Source organism: Orcinus orca, chromosome 2 (assembly GCF_937001465.1).
Source record: "Orcinus orca chromosome 2, mOrcOrc1.1, whole genome shotgun sequence".
Taxonomy (NCBI): domain Eukaryota; kingdom Metazoa; phylum Chordata; class Mammalia; order Artiodactyla; family Delphinidae; genus Orcinus; species Orcinus orca.
Genome location: NC_064560.1, coordinates 189,053,627 through 189,059,626, shown reverse-complemented (window position 1 = coordinate 189,059,626; position 6,000 = coordinate 189,053,627).

Below are 6,000 nucleotides of genomic sequence, written 5' to 3'. Positions count from 1 at the left end.
CAAGGCACTCAACTTGACAAATCTGGTCACAGAGAGGAAAATATTGGTAAAGATGTCAAAAATAACAGACAATGGCATTCAAAATATTTGGCCCATCTCTAACCTTAGTCATTTGCCCTAGTGAAGTAAAGCAAAGAGCTAGTTAGTTGGGGGTTTTTGGGGGGGTAGATTTTTGGAATTAGTGTAGATAATAATTATTTAGCTCCTACATTTAGATCTAAGAGTGAATTTTTGCATATAGTGGGAGGAAAGGTATACTTTTTTTTTTTTTGCCTTGGCATCTTTGTTGGAAAGCAATTGATTGTGACCATAAGGGCTTATTTCTGGACATGCCGTTCTGTTTTATTGACCCATATGTCTACGTTTATGCCAATACAAGGTTGTCCCAGGGAATTCCCTGGCAGTCCAGTGGTTAGGACTCCGTGCTTTCATTGCCAAGGGTGCAAGTTCGATTCCTGATTGGAGAACTAAGATCCCACAAGCTGTGCGTTGCGGCCAAAAAAAAAAAAAACAAAAAAAAAGATTGTCCTGATTACCTTTATAGAAAGCTTTGAAACCAGGTAGTGTATCCCAACTTAGTTCTTTTTCAAAACTGTTTGGCTCTTCTATGTTCTTTGCATTTCCATGTAACTTTTAGGGTCAGGTTGTCAAATTCTATTATACCAAAAAAGATTTTCGTGGGGATTATGTGAAATCTCTAGATCAATTTAGGGAGGACTGCCTCTTTAACAATAATTGAGCCTTCTAATTGATGTGCATGGTACACGTCTCCATTTAATCAGACGTTCAGGTAAGTATCTCAGCAATGTTTTAGGAGTTTTGGTGCATAGTTCTTGCACTTTTTTGTTAAATTGATTCCCAAGTATTTTGTTCTTTTTGATGCTATTGTGAATGAAATTGCTTTTTAATTTCATTTCTGAATTGTTCATTGTTAGCACATTAAAATATAATTAACTTTGTAAAAAAATAAAAATAAAAATACCTGAGACAAATGAAAACTGAAATACAAAATACCAAAATTTATGGGATGCAGTAAAAGCAAGTCTAAGAGGGAAATACATAGTGATAAATGTTTGCCTCAAGAAACAACAACAATCTCAAACAAATAACTTTATACCTCAAAAAACTGGAAAAAGAAAAACAAAGCCCAAAGTTAGTAGAAGGAAGGAAATAACAAAGATCAGAGTGGAAATAAATGGAATACAGACTAAAAAGACAATAGAAAAGATCAATAAAACTAAGAGCTAGAAGTTGCTTCTTTGAAAAGATAAACAAAATTGGCCAACATTCAACCAGACTGACCAAAATAAAGAGAGGAATCAAAAAATAAGATCAGAAATTAAAAAGGAGGGCTTCCCTGGTGGTGCAGTGGTTGAGAGTTCGCCTGCCGATGCAGGGGACACGGGTTCGTGCCCCGGTCCGGGAAGATCCCACCTCCTGCAGGAGCGGCTGGGCCCGTGAGCCATGGCCGCTGGCGTCCGGAGCCTGTGCTCCACAACGGGAGGGGCCACAGCAGTGAGAGGCCCGCGTACAGCAAAAAAAAAAAAAAAAAAAAAAAGGAGACATTATGGGCTTCCCTGGTGGCGCAGTGCTTGCGAGTCCACCTGCCGATGCAGGGGACACGGGTTCGTGCCCCGGTCTGGGAAGATCCCACATGCCGCGGAGCGGCTGGGCCCGTGAGCTGTGGCCGCTGGGCCTGTGCATCCGGAGCCTGTGCTCCGCAACGGGAGAGGCCACAGCAGTGAGAGGCCCCTGTACTGCAAAAAAAAAAAAAAAAAAGGAGACATTACAACTGATCCAAAGGATGGTAAGAGACTACTATGAACAACTATAGAACAAACTGGACAACCTAGAAAAAATGAGTAAATTCCTAGAAACATACAACCTTCCAAAACTGAATTATGGAGAAATATAAAATCTTAATAGACCAACCATTAATAAGGAGACTGAATCAGTAATCAAACACTTCCCAACAAACAAAATTCTAGGGCAAGACAACTTACTGGTGAATTCTACCAAAACATTCAAGGAATAAATATCATTCCTACTCAAACTCTTCCAGAAATAAGAGGAAGAAACACTTCCAAACTCATTTTATGAGACCAGCATTACCCTGATAATGCAAAACCAGATAAGGATGCCACAAGAAAATTATAGACCAATATCACTGATGAACACAGATGCAAAAATCCTCAATAAAATATGAGCAAGCCAAATTCAACTATACATTAAAAATGATCATATCCATCATCAAATGGGATCATCCCAGGGATGCAATCATGGTTCAAAGTCTTCAAATCAATCAATGTGATACACCATTAACAAAATGAAGGATAAAAATCATACATGCAGAAAAAGCATTTGACAAAATTCAACATCTGTTTACAGTAAAAACTCTCAACCAAGTGGGTAGAGAGGAACTATACCTCAACATAATAAAGGCCATCTATGACAAGGCCAGAGCTAACATCATACTCAATTGTGAAAAGTTGAAAGCTTTTTCTCTAAGATAAGAAACAAGATAAAGATGCCTACTCTCACCACTTTCTTTTCAACATGGTATTAGAAGTCCTAGCCAGAACAATTAGGCAAGAAAAAAAAATAAAAGGTATCCAAATCAGAAAGGAAGAAGTAAAACTGTTACTGTTGGCAGATGACGTATTATATATAGAAAATCCAAGAGACCCCACCAAAAACACTACTAAACTAATAAACGAATTCAGTAAAGTTGCAGGATACAATATCAATATACAAAATCTGTTGCATTTCTACAAACTAATAACTATCAGAAAGACAAATTAAGGAAATAATCCCATTTAAAATTGCATCAAAAAAGGGACTTCCCTGGTGGTGCAGTGGTTAAGAATCCGCCTGCCAATGCAGGGGACACGGGTTTGAGCCCTGGTCCAGGAAGATCTCACATGCTGCGGAGCAACTAAGTCCGTGAGCCATAACTACTGAGCCTGCAATCTAGAGCCCGCAAGCCATAACTACTGAACCCGTGCACCACAACTACTGAAGCCCATGTGCCTAGAGTCTGTGCTCTGCAACAAGAGACGCCACTGTAATGAGAAGCCCATGCACCGCAATGAAGAGTAGCCCCCGCTCACCGCAACTAGAGAAAGCCTGCACGCAGCAACGAAGACCCAATGCAACCAAAAAAAAATATATTGCATCAAAAAAAAATAACATACTTAGGACTAAATTTAACCACGTAGGTGAAAGACATATACACTGAAAACTATTAAGACATTGATGAAAGAAATCAAAGACACAAATAAAATGGAAAGATATTCCATGTTCATGGATTGGAAGAATTAATATTGTTAAAATGTCCAAGCTGGGGCTTCCCTGGTGGCGCAGTGGTTGAGAATCTGCCTGCTAATGCAGGGGACACGGGTTCAAGCCCTGGTCTGGGAAGATCCCACATGCTGCGGAGCAACTGGGCCCATGAGCCACAACTACTGAGCCTGCGCATCTGGAGCCTGTGCTCCGCAACAAGAGAGGCCGAGAGAGTGAGAGGCCTGCGCGCCGCGATGAAGAATGGCCCCCGCTCGCCGCAACTAGAGAAAGCCCTCGCACAGAAACGAGACCGCAACTAGAGAAAGCCCTCGCACAGAAACGAGACCCTCGCACAGAAACGAGTCAAAAATAAATAAACTAATTAAAAAAAAAAGTCCAAGCTACCCAAAACAATATACAGATTCAATGCAATCCCTATCAAAATTCCAATGGCACTTTCCACAGAAATAGGAAAAAATAATCCTAACATTTATATGAAACTATGAAGACCATGAATAGCCAAAGAAATGTTGAGAAAGAAGAACAAAGCTGGAGGCATTATACTTCCTGATTTCAAACTATATTACAATGCTGTAGCAATCAAAATAGAATGGTATTGAATAAAAACATCACATATGTCAATGGAACATAATAGAGCCCAGAAATAAACCCACCCATATATGGTCAATTATTTTATGACACAGGAGCCAAAAATATGCAATGGGGAAAGGACGTTCTCTTCAATAAACGGTGTTGGGAAAACTGGACAGCTACCTGCAAAATAATGAAACTAGACCCCTATCTTATAACATACACAAAAACTAACTCAAAATAAATTGAGTTGAATGTAACACCTGAAAACAATAAAATTCTTAGAAGAAAACATAGGCAGTAAGCTTCTTAACATCAATCTTGGCAATGACTTTCTAGATGTGACACCAAAAGCAAAGGTGACAAAAGCAAAAATAAACTCAGACTAAAAAGGTTCTGCACAGCAAAGAAAATCATCAACAAAATGAAAGGCAACCTATGGCATGGAAGAAAATATTTGCAAATCATATATCTGATAATGGGGTTAAAATCCAAAATATATTAAAAAAAAAAAACTCATACAACTCAACAGAAAAAAACCCAAATAATCCAATTTAAAAAATGGGCAAAGGACCTGAACAGACACTTTTCCAAAGAAGATATATGAATGGCCAACAGGTATGTGAAAAGATGGTCAGCATCATTATACTCATTAAGGAAATGCAAATCAAAAACCCGAGAGATCACTTCACACCTGTTAGAATGGCTAGATTCAGAAAGACAAGAGATGATAAATGCTGGCAAAGATGTGAAGAAAAGGACTCCTGTGGATGGTTAGTGGGACTGTAAACTGGTACAGCTGCTATGGAAAACAGTAAGGAGGTTCCTAAAAAAATTAAATATAGATTTACCATACGATCCAGCAATCCCACCTTGGGGTATATACCCAAAAGAACTGAAAGCAGGGTCTTGAAGTGATACTTGTACACTCATGTTCACAGGAGCATTATTCACAATAGCTAAAACATGGAAGCAACCCAAGTGTCCATCCACTGATGAATGGATAAGCAAAATTCAATATATACATACAATGGAATAGTATTCAGCTTTAAAAAGGAAGGACATTTTGCAATATGCTACAACATGGTTCAATCTTGAGGACATTATGCTAAGTGAAATAAGCCAGTCACAAAAAGACAAGTACTGTGTGATTCCACTTAGTCAAAATAATAGACAGAAAATAGAATTAGGTTTTCCAGGGGCTAGAGGGAGGGAGAAGGAAAATTATAGGTATAGAGTCAGATTTACAAGATGAAGAGAGCTACGGGGATGGATGGCGGTGAGGACTGCACAACAAAGTGAATGATTTAATAAAATTAATTAAATTGTACTGAACCGTACACTTAAAAATGGTTAAGATGGTAAATTTTATGTTATGTATATTTTAACACAAAAAATTATGAAATTAACATATGCTCATCATAACAAAAAGTAATTACATTAACAAATACCCAGTCTCCCCCCCTCCTCAAAGCTGTACAAATTATTTAAGCTCCTATCAAATTACAGAGATGCCATTAGCTTACATTGATGAGCCAGCATTTTCTGGGAAGGGGAGAAAATTCCTTTAGCAGAATGAAGAACATAATTAAAATACTGCTTCTGTCTAAGAAGCAATGCAAATAAATTATTTTTCATGCAGAAATGAACAAGAAAAAAATTTAAGTCTCAGACACATGGAGTGAAAGCCAAGGTCTGGAGGGACAGGCAGGGGATAGAGGGCTACTGCTTAGTGTTTAGTAGATGGTCTGTGTGTTTGCTTCCTGAAGCTTATGCCCCAACCCGATGGAGACTTAGGGGAAACAACTCTTATTAAAGTAGTGGTAGAAGGGGGCAAAAGATGAGACGACAGTGAGGAAGATACCTTTATAGACCCTTTTACATGCATCACCTGAACCTCAAAATTACTCTGTAACGTCATACAGGGAAAATGTTCTTATTCTGATTTTATGGAGTAACAGGATTTCTAGGAAGTGCCTCGTCCAGGTCATCCAGCCCTTTGAAGCCTTCCACCCCGGCAACCTGGGCACCATCCAGTTTACCTGACACCCTGCCTCATGTAGGAACAATGATGCTGAGCCAGCTCCTTCTGAATGGGGTGAGATGGGGTTGAGCCAATGAACTGCT